We start from the raw sequence: 16,690 nt of genomic DNA on the forward strand, positions 1-16,690 counted from the left end.
CCCTTTGAAGTTTTCTGTCTCCTTCCCTCAAGGGGACTAGTTTTTTTCCATATTGGTTTCAATTCTCCAGTGGACATAGTCTCAGACAGGTCTATTTTTTTGTTTTTTGGCTTCAACAACATATTTAGAGACTTTTCTTCCCTTCTCCTTAACACCTTTCCCCCAAGTCTCTTCAGAGACCTGCTTGCTTTTAGGTAGCAAGTTAGAAAATAATCTGATAAAATAGTTCCTACTAAGATGTTATTGGTTAATGATGAATTCATGTGTTTCCCCTTCTCCTTTCCCTTCCCCTTATGTGCATTTTAAGATGGGGCTCCTAGAAAATACAATTCAACATTAAGAACAACAACAGTAACAGTAAAATAAAACTCTAGTGATAAAATCAGTTGTTCAAGAATCCATACATGCTTTTTGATATGTCATACTAAATCATTGCTATTCTTATTATTTAAAATTATTGAAATTGATTGATTATTGAAAACCAGTGGGGAAAAATGGAGAATTTTGAGGGTGTCAAATAGGGACTCTTTCATAACTATATCACTATTTGTCTGGAGTCAGATCATTTTAAATATGCATAGAGGTATGTTGCTTCTGAGATCCTACAGAAATGACCTGAGATAACCTAAAAATAATTAATAAAACCCTTTATAACAGCAGTATCTCTGCCAGATGATAGAAACTTGGCCCTGGAATAAGAAGAACGGATCCCAAGTGAAGCCTTAGAAATATAATGGCTATATGACTATGGAATTCACTTTATCTCTCAAAGTCCTAAGATAATTCTCTCAGACTATAAGATATGAAACAGCAGAGAGAGTTCCCAACATAGCCACTCTATACTATCAAAGAAAGCGTCTTGAAATATTGTGAGGCACTGTTCTTGGCACAAAGATGCTCAATAGTTATGTTTGTTAGCTACTTGATCATTAATGATTTAGATTGTTGACTTGTCTTCCCACAACACTTGCAACATCTAAACCTTGATCAGTATCTTTGGGGAGATTGATGTCTATTAGCTATGAAAAGGTGGTCTGCTGTGAGAAAGATGAACACAGAAGAGTCATTGAGTGAAGAGAAAGCCTTAGGTCACTTTTTCCCAGATGATGCTAATTAACACAGCTGTTAGGGGAATGTTTCTGCCAATGTGCTCTGTGAACCCTCTATCATTCCATTCTTCTACCTTTCCCCAAAGGAACATATTTCAAGAAATGGATTCAAGTGAGAGTAGTTGATGGACTATCCATCATCATCAATGGTGACCATCATTCCATTTGGGTACAGCTACACTCTCAAAATTATTTTGTAGTGCACTAGGCAGTTGTAAGTTTGCAACAGGATAAAAAGACTTGGAATCATTATTACATGTTGAATGTCTTGTATGAGGAACCAAAAGGGAGCCAATGACCTTGGATCAAAGAGTAAATGGAAGAGAGTACCAGATAGACTGCTTGATTAATCAGGAGAGATGAGTGGTAGGGAATATATCCATGATGAAGAAGGAGGAACCTAAAGGGGATTGAGGTAGAAAAGGGACAAGGTAACTCACCAGAGGACAATGGTGAAAATTCACAGTAAGTAACATTTGTCCAGATCATCAGGGATATCTAACATCATTTAAGAAATGCAAGGCAAACGATAGTTTAGGACAACATATTTTTAATCCAACTCTCCTTTCTTCAAGTCTCAACTGAGGTTCCAATGAATACAGGAAACCTTTCCCAGATCGTCTTAATATTAGTGCTTTTCCCTTACAATCATTTCCACTTTATCTGGTATATACGTCTTGTTTTTACATAGTTATATGCATGTCTCCTGCATAACATTGTGAGCTTCTTGAGAGAAGGGATTCTTTATTTATTTATTTTTTGCTTTTATTTATATTCCTAGTACTTAGCACATGCCTCACACATAGGAAGCACGTTAATGAACGATTGTTGACTTAATGTGACTTAAGGAATTCTATGTTGTTATAACTCTAATTTAATGTATGACCTAGATGGCAATCCTAAAACTTAGCCTTCTCAAGAGGAAATGATTTCTTAGAGATTAGAGGAGCTTTTTCTACTTCTCTAAAGACACAAAGGTTAGTGCTATACTTTCTTTCCATTACTACCTACCAGCCATTATTGATCCAGTAACTATTTGTTTAGCAGTTGCTTTATATTCTGCCTTTGTCTAGGTACTGGAAGATAAAAAAAGAAGTATATGAGACATTATTCTTGCCCTCAGGGAGCTTATAGTGTCATTGGAGAATATTATTGATACTATCTCTGTATAGTACCTTTAACTTTCTCCTTCCATGTTCATTCCTTCATTTAATCTCTACAGTGTGTGTGTGTGTGTGTGTGTGTGTGTGTGTGTATGAGAGAGAGAGAGAGAGAGAAAGAGAGAGAGAGAGAAAGAGAGAGAGAGAGAGAAGAAAGAAGGAAGAAGAAGATGATAGAAGAAGAGAGAGGGAGAAATATGAAAAGAGATGAAGAGAGGGGAAGAGGGAGGGAGAAGAAGGGGGAGAGAGGAAGAGAGAGGGATGGAGGGAGAGAAATGGAGAGAAAGAGAGATAGAAACAGAGATGTGTGTGTGTGTGTGTGTGTGTGTGTGTGTCAGGGTGAAACTAAATTACTATAGTATCATTCTCTCTCCCAGGGCAATGAGTATACTTATATTCAAAGTTGGTGAGACTTATGTAAGGTCATGAACATTTGTATGACTAAAACAAATTCAGGTCTTCTGAATTCTGGTCAGTCCTTTTCCCAGCAGAATATTCTGGAAGGGCAGCTAAATGGCACAGTGGATAGAGTGCCAAGTCTTGAGTCAAGAGGACTCTCTTCCTGAATTTAAATCTGGCTTCAGACATTTCTTAGCTGTATAAATCCAGGTAAGTCATTTAACTCCGTTTGTCTCAATTTCTTCATCTGTAAAATGAGCTGAAGAAAGAAATAGCAAACTATTCCAGTATCTTTGCCAAGAAAACCACAAATAGGATCACAAAGAGTTAGACATGGCTGAAAAACTACTGAACAACAAAGTATTCTGGAAGCAATATGGTATGGTAGATAGAGCCTGGTAGGTATGGTAGATAGAGCTTGGTAGGTATAGCAGATCTGGTAGGTAGATTTGGAGTCAGTTATGTCTAGAACCAAATTCTGCCTCCTACACTAGCCAAGTGACCGTTAACAAGTCCCCTAATCTCACTTTCCTCATCTAATCTGTAACATTTCTTCCAGCTCTAAGCTTGATTCTTTTGTAACCCCCTCTAATAACCCATCTGACCTTAGAGCCTCAAAGATCTATGCCAGTTAAGCCTCCCTACATTAGCAGAGCTCTGCTTCTTTCTCTTTCTGTACCAGACAACAGCCCTTGTTGAGTGAGGTCATTCTTCTCTTGGGTCATTAAATGGGATAAAAAGGAGTTGGTGGGAGACTACACCAGCCAAACGACCCTTACGGGGCCTCTGCAAGGAAGCTAATCTACTGAAACCTCCCTGTCACTTTGCAGAAGCCTGCTCATCCTTCCTCATTCAAATGGGAGAAAGGAAAGTATCCCATTGTCAGGAAGGAGGAGGGAAAAGGATATAGCAATGTGGAACAAAAGAGAACAATTCCTTTCTACTCCTTCCCTTGGGATGAAGATACTGATGTTTTCATGATGGTATTCCAATTCTTATGCCTAAGGCTATAAATGCAGGCTATTTTCTTATGGCTCTTAATATCACTAAACAATTGGAAAGAGTTCCCTTTAGATCAAGCCTTGACAAAGTCCCAGGTGTTTGGTCACTGAGAAGACTGCCTTTTGGCCGTGGGCATTAGTAATGAGTTCTGACCTGAAATTACAGAAGTGTACTTTATTTTTTTAACTTCTGATTTCATACTAATTTAATAACAAGACACCATAGCACCCTTCACTGACACCAATTCAATTCAATCCAACAAGCATTTAACTACCTGCCATATGCAAGGCAAAGGCTATGGTGATGCAGTAGATGGAAAACTAGCCTTGCAGCTAAAAAGACTTGGATCCATCTGACACTTACTGGCTAGATGACCCTGGGGCAAGTTATTTAACTTCTCAGTATTCTAGACAACTCTCTAAGACTCTAAATCACAGAGTAGTGCTGATTTGCACTGATGAAGAGATTTTCTGTAAGTTTTCAAATATTAGGGAAATAATAGGTCCATTTACAATCTCTATCCCTATGATCCAGGCCCCATGGCAGGTACTGAAGTTTGAAAGTTTCTAGTCTCAGAAAGATTATATTCTACACAAAACATGGGGACCTCTCTCAGAACTCCTAAGGTTGTTTAGCCTTCACAGATGCTATGACAGTCCAAAATCCATGATTCTCTTTGTACATCTGAAAAAAGAGGAAGATTAAGGGAATGGAAAGAACATGGTCTGGAAAGTATTAAGGTCAAGTAGAATCTAATTTAGCCAACATTTATTAAACATTAACAAAATACAAGCTACTGTGCTTGATGCTGGGGATATGAGTAGAAAATAATGTCTTTCTTCTTTTTTATAGTATTTTATTTTTCCAAATACATTTAAAGATAATTTTCAACATTCATTTTTGTAAGACTTTGGGTTCCAAATTTTTCTCCCTCTCTTCTTATTTCCATATCTTTCTATCTCCTTATATCCTCAAGACAACAAGCAATCTAATATAGGTTAAATATGTTCACTCCTTTTAAAAATATTTCATATGTGTCATGTTCAAGAAAAATCATATCAGAGGGGACAAAAACAGAAGAAAGGAAAAAAAAAACAAATAAAAAGAAGATAATAGTGTGTTTCGATCAGACTTCATAGTTGTCTCTCTGGATGCAGATGGCATTTTCCATCCCAAGTTTATTGAAATTGAAGACTATCTTCAATGAGTTAACAAAATAATGTGAAGACAAGTGCACAACAAATTTCTGATAAAAAATATAATTTAAGGGCAGAGAAGTGCAAACAAAGTGCAGAGAAATTAGAGAAAGAAGGAAGCATTTCCAGATAACAAGAACAACATTTATATAGCACTATTATGTGTCAGGCACTCTGCTAAGTATTTTACAATTATTATTTCATTTATCCCCACAATAATCCTGGAAGGTAGATGCTATTATTATCTCCTGTTTACAGATCACAGGGTCATGTAGTTAGTAGGGTCTGAGGACAAATTTGGACATAGGTCTGCCCAGTACTTTATCCATCAGTATACCATCTAGCTGCCCCCTCACCCCCAAATTGAAATACAGAGGAAAACGTGCTTTAGAAGTTGTTCCTGATATGGGTTTTAAAGGAAGGGCAGGTTTTCAATAGGTATGGATTAGAGGGGGAAAGAAAGGTCATTCCAGGGATGACATGAGCAAAGTCATGAAGACAAGTGAGAGCAAATGATGGATAAGGAATTCAAATTGCCTGAAAGAAAGAGCATGGAAAGGAATAGTAATGTGAAATAAAGCTGGAAGGTAGGCTGTGGAGGAGCTTGAATGAACATTAAGGAATTTACACTTTAATCCGTAGGAGATGAACACTAAGTATAAGGTGTACACAGTGACAAGGTATAAAAATTGCATGAGTTGTAATGCAAAAAATTAGATTGACATTCTGATCAAAACAATGACCAATGACAATTCCAGATTACCAACAATAGAGAATGCTGCCCACCTTCTGACAGAGGTGATAGACTCAACATAGGCGCCACATTTTTGGTCATGACCAATATGGAAATTTGTTTCTGCTTGACTATGCATAGTTTTGTTTATGTTTTCAGTGGAGGAAGTGCAAGAGATATAGAAAAGAAATGATGAAAATAATTAAAAAATAAAAGACTGGAAGTGGGAACAACAGAAGATTATTACAAGAGTTTTAGAGAAAAACAATGGATTGGACAGATCAGAAATAGGAAAATAAGAGAAGTAAAAAGATAGTTTGAAAAACAGAGAGGACAGGAATTTATTGGTTCTTGGGCATAAGATATAAGAAGTCAAAAGTTGGCTATGACATTTTAAATCTGTGTTACTATGAGGAAAATGATGCAAGTGACAGAAATAAAAAAGCCAGAAAGAGGGGTTGGGGGGAAAACAAAGAATTTAACTTTAGATAGGATAGAATTGAGAAAACAATAAGATCCATAGTATATATTTGTAAATGCCGGATGAGAGTTCTAAAGAGAAGATTTTTGAGACTGTTCTGTAGAAACTTAGTGATCATTATTTGCTCCTTGACAGGACCAATACTAGTAGTTTTTGAATGTGGAGAAAGATGCACACAATACTTCTAAAGAAAAAGGGGAGATCACAAAGAACACAGAGACCCCAGGAAACCCTGAGATTACTGCCCAGCCAAGCTAAAAGTTCAGCCAATATGCAACCATCAAAAGGAAGGTTGGGGGTTTAGAGAATGCCTTTGTGGTAGCTTCCTATTTTAATTAGCTCTTCTTGCTAAGTAGAAAATAAGCTCAGTTATTCCTATTGTACTAAATAACTAAAAATATTGTCAATGCCTTCCTAAATTCTGGCACCCTGAGGAAGAATTCAGTGTTCCTTGCCCAAAATTAGGGTTCTAGTTCTGGACCTGAGATGGAAAAGAATTGCCCATTGGCAATTTGTTGCCTATTTTTTCCTTCTGATTTTTTTTTTTTTATTCTGAGAATTGTGCCTTTCTCCTAAATTTTGGACAGCCTCCTAAATCCAAAGCAAATTTGTTGAGCTCTGCTTCAGACCTTAGAAAACTTTGTTTTAATGGGAATTGGTTCCAAGGTTGAACTGTGCAAAATGAGGTCGGCTTCTCCACAGCATCAACCATTATTCAGTAACCTTTTTCAGAGTGTGGAATACATAATCAAGTTTCTAAATGGCAACTTTTTCACAGGTTCTAGAAGATTCCACAGATTGTAAATAAAAACCATTAATTTGTTTAGAAAATTAATAATTTTGATAAAATGCTTGTTGCAATCAAGCTTTTTATGTGTAAGTACATTATGTTGCAGAGTAAAAAGAATATAATTTTTATTATTTAGAATAACAAGTACTGAAAGGACCTAGCTGTGAGAATAGTTGGCATAATTATAATTAGTATGCATGAAATCATTCATGTTGCTTTGTGAACATGGATATGTACAAGGTTTTTTTTTTTTCTTTCTAATTGTATTTTTTTCCATCTTGATCTTAAAAATAGACCAACTATAAAGCTCTAAGAATCTGAGAGTGAAGAAATGAGTTGACAATTATATCCAGTTCTGTCTTTTAAAATCTAGTGGGCAGACCAAACTGCCACTCTTCAGAAGTCCAGAAAGGTCTAGCCAAACTCTTCAAATTGCTAACTAACCCAAGGAAGTTAATAATTGCCTTTTCCCCAAGTTGTTTAAAAATACCTGTTTATTTGAGATATTACTTAAAGCCTGGTACAAAGGCAGGAAGAAGGACTTAATGACTATAATGTTTTAATAGATTTAAATTCAGGTCTCTCTTCCAACATGTATCACCTAGCTGTCTCAGTGGCAGACACTGCAATAAACCCTGAGGACATAAAGAAAGGCAAAATTGTGTTCTCCAAGCTCATTGAGCTTTATGGAACTTTATGGTAGAGACAATAACAAAATAATTCAAAAATCTCTCTCCATGCCTCAGTTTTCTCTTCTATCAAGTAGAGATAATATCTGGTCTGCCTACCAAAGAGGTATGGGGTGAAGATCCAGAGAAATACTATATATGGAGGTGCTTTGACTCAAACAATTATTATTGGCTATGAGATAAAACTGATAACTTTCCACTGTGAGAAGGAGGAGGAGGAGGAGGAAGAAGAAGAAAGGAGAAGAAGAAGAAGAAGAAAAAGAAGAAGAAGAAGAAGAAGAAGAAGAAGAAGAAGAAGAAGAAGAAGAAGAAGAAGAAGAAGAAGAAGAAAGAAGAAGAAAGGAGAAAAAGGAAGAAGAAGAAGAAAGGAGAAAAAGGAAGAAGAGGAGAGTATATGTGTGACAATATATAGGATATATCTAATAGTATATATGGTATATAATGATATACATGAGATTGACATATATGATATCACATGATATATACATACATTAAAGCTATTGCTATATATGATAACATATGATATATATTGATATATGAAATTATATATATACAATGGTATATATGATGGTGCTAATTTATTTTTTATTATAATTTTTTATTTACAAGATATATGCATGGGTAATTTTTCAGCATTGACAAATGCAAAATCTTTTGTTCCAATTTTTCCCCTCCTTCCCCCCATCCCCTTCCCCAGATGGCAGGTTGATGATAGTGCTAATTGAGAAGTCAGAATTGCACAATAGAAATGGGGCCACAGAATTAGGATGACTTAGATTCAAGACCTGACTTTGAATCATTTTAAAAGCCTGACCCTAGGTAAATCTTTTATTCTCTCAGTACCCTCAGCTAAACTGGATTAGTAGAGACTATTCAGAAACATAGAACTTGATTTGAGGAAGACCTGGATTCAAACCCTACCTCAAACACTTCCCAGCTATAGGACCCTGAACAATTTACTTAACTTTTCTTGACCCCAGATTTGTCATCTATAAAAATAATAGTATGGTGTTATTGTAGTGGAACTCATGAAATAATCTATGTATAAGTCTTTTCAAACTTTAAAGTATTTTGTAAAGGTGACCTATTAGCTGGAATTTCTATATTGTGTAGTTCCTACTTCAATGGAATCAGAGGAGATGGGGAAATGGGAGGGGAGAGAAAGAAGAAACAGAAGAGGAGAAGGAGAAAGAGGAGGAGAAGAAGGAGAAATTGGAGGAAGAAGAGAAGAGAAAGAAAAAGAAAAAAGAAAGGAGGAGAAAAAATCACAAAAATTACAAAAATTTTCATAGACTTTTGATTCAGAAATAATTGTAATAAGCCAGTGGAAATTACATGATGTGTCCCATGGTAAAATATACTATGTAATCATTGTATTCCAGATCCAAATTTTCAACATCAGAAAAAAAAAATATGTGGAAGAAACATACAAACACACATACACACACATTTTTTCAATACATCAGGATTTGATTATTACTTCAATACAGTCAGGTCTTGATTAGTACAAATAATGAATCACATGAAGGATCACATCTATTCACATTCCCATTATACAAAAACTTAAAATTATGTAAAATATGATAACTAGTTCTAACCTAATGAAAATATGAAAAGAGGATTCAAATAAAGCATACACTTAAAGGAGGGAGGGATTTATTATTCATATTATAGGATCTAGCTGTATAGGTACAATATTCACTAATGCAAGTAACAAATTCTTCCATACCTCAGAAAAGAAAGCAGGAAGAAAGAAAGAAGGAAAGGAGGGAGGGAGGAAGGAAGGAAGGAAAGAAAGAAAGAACAGAGGGAAGAAAGGAGGAAGAAGGAAGACAAGTAACAAGTATTTATTAAATACCTACTATGTGCCAGGAATTGTACTAAGCATTTTAAAAATTTTATCTCACTTGATCCTGCCAACAACCCCAGGAGATAGGTGTTATTACTATTCCCAATTTACAGTTCAAAAAAAGTGAGTCAGACAAAGGTGAAGTAACTTTCCCAAGGTCACACAGCTAGTAGGCATCTGAGGTTGGCTTGAAATTCAGGTTTTCTTGACATTATCTAGATGCTTCTAATGGCCAATGCTTTCATGATGGATTTTTTTATGTATTACTCTATTGTCTCTGACTTTTACTACCATTTCTGACACATTAGCCATCCAATGAGAGACCAGTACTCAAAGCCACTGCAGCTTAGATGTGGCAAAGATTGTGTTTCAGATATCATAACCTTTGAGAACCCAGGATCAATTTCACAGTATGATGTGGATCCTGAGTAGGACTTTGTGGGTCAAAGCCACAACCTCACAGAGGATAGCCAATTTCATTTACCCAGCTTTGCTATCCAAGCCTTTAGTTTATCCAGACTCCTCTGTTATTCATTCTAACTCCCAGGGGCATAAGTCTTGTGTCTCTTTTTCCCCTATTACCCTTAAACACAAGTGATCTATCTAGCCTTTGAACTCCAAATTCATTCATTTGGTACTTAGAAAATACAGTCTGTATTAATATTCATTTACATGTCTTTTCAAATTTTCTATTTTCAAATATATCATTTTCAAATTTTTTCTATTGTGAATTATAACATCAACAAACATAACTATTTCAGTATATAAAGAGTAAAAAGGCAGATGAATTATATATGAATCATTTTTAAAGTAATTTTTAAATTTTTTAAAGTAGAATTTGTTTTATAAAAGGCATATGTTAAATTTAATATGGTAAGAACAAAATTATACTATTGTTTGTTCCATTCCTTAGATTATTTTTGGTTTTGTCTATGTATTTTAACATGCTTTACTGATGTTTTATTTCTCCCAATTCATTTTTTTTCTTCTCTACAATGTTACTACCCACCAACCCTGCACATCTTGCCTCCCCATCCCACCCCATAGCATTTGAAAGAAATGTGGCAACCATTTGACTTCTGTTATTTTTTTTCCAAACAAACTATGAGTTCCTAGAGATCAGATTCTGTATGATAGACAGACAGATAGATAGAGACAAATAGATGATAAATAAATAGCTATGAATATAAATATATATGTAATATATATATATATATACATATATATTATATACATATGTTTCTTTTTATCAAATAATTTAGTAAATGCCTTATATATAGGAGGTACTTGTTAAGCATTTGTAGATCTATATTATGCTGTACAAGAGAACAAAACTTACACAATGGATGAAATGATAACAGGATTGATTTGGTTTCAATATAATAAAGAACTTTTGAAGAAAGCTGTCCAATCAATTAATCCATCAACAGGCATTTACCAAGCACAGGTAATTATGATATTTATTTCATCATAGGAGATTAAAGGATTTAATATAGAGATAGATAAAAGTAGCCATTACTGGGAAAGGAGATTTCTCCAGTTCAGTCAATAAATAATAGTTAATGAACTGGGGTTAGAGTTAGAGCCAAGTGTGTAATTAAATGAGAAAGAGATTGCAATTTTATTATTTAGAAAGAAAATATTGAAACATGTCCCCCAGATTACTTTAGATCTCAGTTTAGAAATGGGAATGAGGAAAATGAAGCTCAGGGAAGACTTTTAGGTGAGAATCAGATTGTATAAATCTTGCTACACCTACTTTTTGCTTGCTACTTGCTACACCTATTACTGGAGATATTAAAAAAGAGTCTATATCTGTCAGGGATATTATAGAAGAGTTCCTAAAATTAAGTGGATGGTTTGACTAGATAACTTCTAGGATCTCTTCCAATCCTTAAGGTTCAATGAATGTATGGGTATATAGATGAATATAGTATATTATCAACATCTTGATTACCAGGTAGGACCACTTGAGCCCTCTTTTCCATGATAGAATCTCAGAAAAGGGGCACAAAGTAAACTTTTGGTGTGAGATATTATACAGTATGTCCCAAAAGTTTTAGTGCAGCACTAAGATTTTTGAGACACACTTGTAACAAGGAAATTCTATAATTTCCAATTGAAAATATATAGGACCTATATGATAATCAATTCTGATACATGTGGCCCTCTTCAACAATGAGATGAACCAAATCAGTTCCAATAGAGTAGTGATGAATTGAACCAGCTACACCCAGCAAAAGAACTCTGGGAGATGAATATGAACCACTACATAGAATTCCCAATCCCTCTATTTTTGATTGCCTGCATTTTATATTTCCTTCACAGGCTAATTGTAAACTATTTCAAAGTCTGATTCTTTTTGTACAGCAAAATAACCATATGGATATATATATATATATATATATATATATATAGTATTTAACTTATACTTTAACATTTAACGTGTATTGGTCAACCTGCCATCTGGGGGAAGAGGTTGGGGGGAAGGAGGGGAAAAGTCGGAACAAAAGGTTTTGCAATTGTCAATGCTGAAAAATTATCCATGCATATAACTTGTAAATAAAAAGCTATAATAATAATAATAAAGAAAATATGTAGGACCAGGGACCTGAGGAAGTCTTTGGAATATTCACTTCTTAAAATTATTTTTCCTGATTATATTCAGTCCTAATTAATCTGGACATAAGCTTGAAGTATAGTGATAATCCAATCATACCACTGAAAAATTGCACCTTATCTCAGGAACATCGTTAGTCCTATCTCTTCTCTTCCTATTTGAAGTTTCTCCATCAAAGTTTAGCTCAAATTTTGTATCCTCCATTAATCAAAAGATCAACTGATCATAAATTTAAAGCCAGAAAGAACCTTGGAGGCCATCATAATTTTATAATTAAAGAAACTGAAGCTTAAGGTAGTTAAACTACTTGTTTGAGCTAACTCAGGTAGTGAGAAGAAATAGAATTTAAACTGAAGTCCTCAAACTCCAAAGCTGTTATTCTTCCCACCATATCATTCTGACTACTGCTCCACTTGTTTACCTCTCCTTTTCTGAATTTCTCTGTCTTCCTTGAAGTAGATGGATGGCACAATAGACAGAAAGCCAGGCCTGGAAACAAAAAGACTCATTTTTGTGAATTTAAATCTGGCTCCAGACGCTTACTGGCTGTGTGACCTAGGGAAGAAAAAGGGAAACCATTCCAATATCTTTGCCAAGAACACCCCAAATGGGGTCACGAGGAGGCAGACATGACTAAAAAAAGACTGATCAACATCTTCCTTGTCATTCATATCTACCAAAATATCCAGAGAGCACTGAAGACAAAAGAGATAATCAGCAAACATTTATTTATTGAATAAGATGAAGTGCACTCCTTGATTTCTGAGTAGAAACCCCCATACTTTGAAAAGGCCAGCAGTAAAGTGCCTGATCAGATCAGATCCTAAACCCCATGGAGATCTACATTTGGAAAACCTTTCTTTATGTAGAAATAAAATGGCAAAATTATGATCAAAAATTTCTCCTTCTTCCTGAAATTCTCCCTTCTCTCCTCAGTAAAAAAGCATTGTACTGTGCTGAATGTTTCTCCTCAATGATAACATTATCATATGACTCTGCTAATCCTTAAATACCACGAAATAGCAAGGCTGTGTTCAGCAATAGTCTGGTCCCTTAATGTGGTATTAGTCATTGCAGATATGAGAAAACTTATTCTCTTCCAGTTCACTCCATGTTATTATTTTTTTCCCTAACAAAAGTTTCTTCTCCAAGTTTCACTTTCAATATAAAATATGCCCTTGTGGAAGCTGTTACAAATGTCAACACTTTAAAGAGCCCAAATTTATGGCGGCATTGAATTTTAATGGAGCTATAAATGTCTCAAGTAATGGTGATATATGTGTTGCAATAAATTGTTATAGAGAAATATAAAAATAAATGTAAGATAAAAGATTGTGTATAAAATATGTTTTTACATTGCCTTTAATGATTAAAAATCATACAAACTTGATATTCTAAATCACTGAAAATTGCAGCCAGAGCTCACAGAACATTTTCTCCCTGAAAGTCTCTCTAGACAGAGATGATGAGTCTATGGTCAGAAATCACATCAACTTTAATGGGGACATTTAAGATGATTTTTATGTTGACGTGAAAAAAGTAATTAGCATTAAAGAAGATGGAAATGATGGTATGAACAGCCTTTTTCCATGAGAATCATCCCTATGACACCAGCAGGATTTATAGGTTTCCTGACAAGGTTTTCAGCAACACCATCTTCTCCATGGTTGTTGAAACATGATGGACTCAAGGACACATTTATAGAAAAGTGAAGAAGGAAGCGGATAGCAAAAGATTTTTGGTTATATCCAATACATGCTTAGAATCTGTATCCATAACCATCAATTCCTACTGTGATAAAACTGTCCCTAGGATGCATGGCCAGGTAATCAAGAATGGATCTCTCAGGTTCCCTTTGATTGCTTTGGTTTTGGATCTGGATCCTATTGCCCCATAGAACAATGTGCCCTTCTGCATTATTCTTTCATGCATTCCCTTGTCTCTATCTAGCAGAAATCACTTGAAAGAAGAATTTTAATCCTTCTTTCCTAATTATAATTCCAACTGAAATTATACATTATCCTATAAATCCTGGAAAGCCTATCTCTACTACTGTCTCCTGGAAGTCAAAGTTAAAGACGGCTCATCTAACAAAGAAAAAACAATAACCTCAAATACTGAAAGAAATGGACAATTAATCCCTCAACAAACATTGATAGCATTTGCCAGGCATTGAGCTAGAACAATGTAACTACTGAAACATTGTCAGGATCCTATCTCTGAATGGTCATGAAAAACCATAAAGGAACTGAAGGATTAGAGAAGGGGAAAGTCTTGATTTTCTAAAAAAAAAAAAAAAAAAAGTTCTCCAATTATAGGCTACGGGACTTAACTTTGATTACTGACAAAATCTAGACTATTATTAAGAAAATAGTGAATGAATATTTAGAAAAAGAGAGGGTGACTACATAGAGCCAGCACAACCTTTTTGAAAAGAAACTTATTTTCTTTATTGACAGAGTTACTAAACTGGTAGATTAGGTAAATGCTATATGTAATTTACCTAGATTTTAGCAAGCTATATGATAAAAATTGCTATGCTGTTCTTCTGGAAAATATGGAGTATTAAGGACTAGATAATAATACATTTAGATGCATATGGAACTAACTGAATGGCCAGGTCCAAAGGGTAGTAATTAATGGTTTGATATCAACTTAGTCTCCATTGGAGTACCTCAGGGATCTGTGCTTGATCCTGTGCTAATCAACAGTTTTATTGACAATAAAGATAAAGGCATAGATGACATGCTCTTAACCTTTCATCACTAAAGAAGATAGCTAAAATACTGTTTGACAGGGTGATGATTTAAATGGATCTTGATAATTTAGATCACTAGGTTAAATTGAATAAATTGAGATAAAGAGGGATAAACACAAAATTTTATATTTGGAGTCGAAAATCAACTGAACAATTGCAAGATGGGGATGCAAGATAGAAGAACAGGCATCTGAAAGTGTCGGAGAGCTCAACATGTATACCATATTTGAATACCATACTTGGTTCTGAATGCCATAGTGAGTTTAACTTTGATTCCTAGCAAAATTCTAGACTGTGTTATTAAGGAAATAGGAAACACTTAAAAAAAGAGATGGTGATTATAAGAGCTATCATGATCTTATTGAGCACAGGTCATTTTACACTAACCTTATTTTCTTTATCAGTGAAGGACATTAATGAGATATCATACATTCAGAAGATTACCAGGATGGGGAAAGACTCCAGTATATACTATTTAAGGAGTGAGTAAAAGAACTGTGACTATTTAACCTGAAGAAGAGAAGATTAAGAAAAAAATTTTTAGCTATGCCTTAAGTATTTAAAGGGTTATCTCCCAGAAAAGGAATTCAGTCTATACCATCAATTACCAGATTTTGTTTTTTTAACCTCTACATCTTTCAAATTCATCCTCTTTTCTCTATCCACATAGATATCGCCTTGGTTCAATCCCTTGTCACCTCTTACCTAAACCATTGTAAGAACTTGCCTCATCTAGCCCCATTGCAATCCACTCTATCAACACCCTGCCAAAATGATTTTCTCAAAGTCCAGATCTGACTAGATACTATGTTCACTAGATACTCCAGTGGTTGTCTTTTGTCCCTAGGGTCTAATACAAATTCATCTGTATTTACAGTCTGCTTCCAACTTACCTTTCCTACTTCACTGGACTTAATTACTCTTCCCATATGCTACCATCCAGTCAAGCTAATCTTCTTCCTGTTCTTCATATTCAACTCTCCATTTTATGTCTCTATTGCCTTTGAACAGACTGCCCATTCACCCACCTCTATATCTGTAATACATTTCCTACTCATCTCTGCTTCTTATAATATTCACTTTCCTTTAAAACTCAGGTCAAAATCCATTTTCCACATGAAATCCTTTCATGATCTCCCCCTCCCTCAACTAGCACTGCCCTCACTCAAATCACCTTGTATTTATTTTAATGAAAGGGAGTAATGTGTAGTAGATAGAGAGTTGACCTCAGTGTCAGGAAGACTGAGTTCAACTCCAACACTTATCACTTTCGTTTGTTTGCTTGATAACTCTGGCCATGTCACCCCTAAAGCTCGAGGCAACTGAACTGCCCTTTGTTCTACTCATCTCTTCCTGCTTGAGTTTATATGCAGGCTTTTTTGTGGAGAGGTCAAAATGTGTCCTTCCATGGAGCATTTTGGGGCAAAGGATTTGATTGGCTACTCTAAACTAACCATATCTGCCTCCTGGGAAAGTGAGACATCTTATAAGAAGTTATGAGGACTTTGGAACATAACACTCCAGGAGGGAATTCAGGAAGACCTAAACTCCCATCATGTCTTTTATACTCTGGGAATCACAGATTTAGTGCTGAAAGGAAGCCTGCATGTTACCTATCAGCCAATTAAGCAGGCAATTATTAAATACCTAGACTGTGTTGAGCACTGTGCTAGGTGCTAGATATAAAGGCTCCTCATTTTACAGTTGAAAAATTTGAAGTCATTTTCTCAAAATCATACAAGTAATAAAAAGCAGATGCAAAATTTGTTTTTTTTTTTAAAGCAGAATTTACTTTATTATTTTTTTTTATTTATTTAATAGCCTTTTATTTACAGGATATATACATGGGTAACTTTACAGCATTAACAATTGCCAAACCTCTTGTTCCAATTTTTCACCTCTTA

Source organism: Sarcophilus harrisii, chromosome 1 (genome assembly GCF_902635505.1).
Source record: "Sarcophilus harrisii chromosome 1, mSarHar1.11, whole genome shotgun sequence".
Lineage (NCBI taxonomy): Eukaryota > Metazoa > Chordata > Mammalia > Dasyuromorphia > Dasyuridae > Sarcophilus > Sarcophilus harrisii.